This window comes from Vespa crabro, chromosome 18, assembly GCF_910589235.1.
Source record: "Vespa crabro chromosome 18, iyVesCrab1.2, whole genome shotgun sequence".
NCBI lineage: Eukaryota > Metazoa > Arthropoda > Insecta > Hymenoptera > Vespidae > Vespa > Vespa crabro.
The window spans coordinates 390621-390825 of NC_060972.1; positions in this window are offsets into that span (position 1 = coordinate 390621).

Genomic DNA, 205 nt, shown 5'->3' on the forward strand with positions numbered 1-205 from the left:
TGACAAACCACGTCGATCGTGTTGTATACAAACGATAGCCGTTTATTTCATCTGGGAAAATGAAATACGAGAGACAGGAAGTCCTTACGCAAGTGTGAAATACATGGAAGTAAATATACACGAAGCGATAATCTCTAACGTAGGGAGAAAAGAAAGAAAATATATAATAGATAAGAAGTTAGTTACTAATGCTCATGGCGAGCCA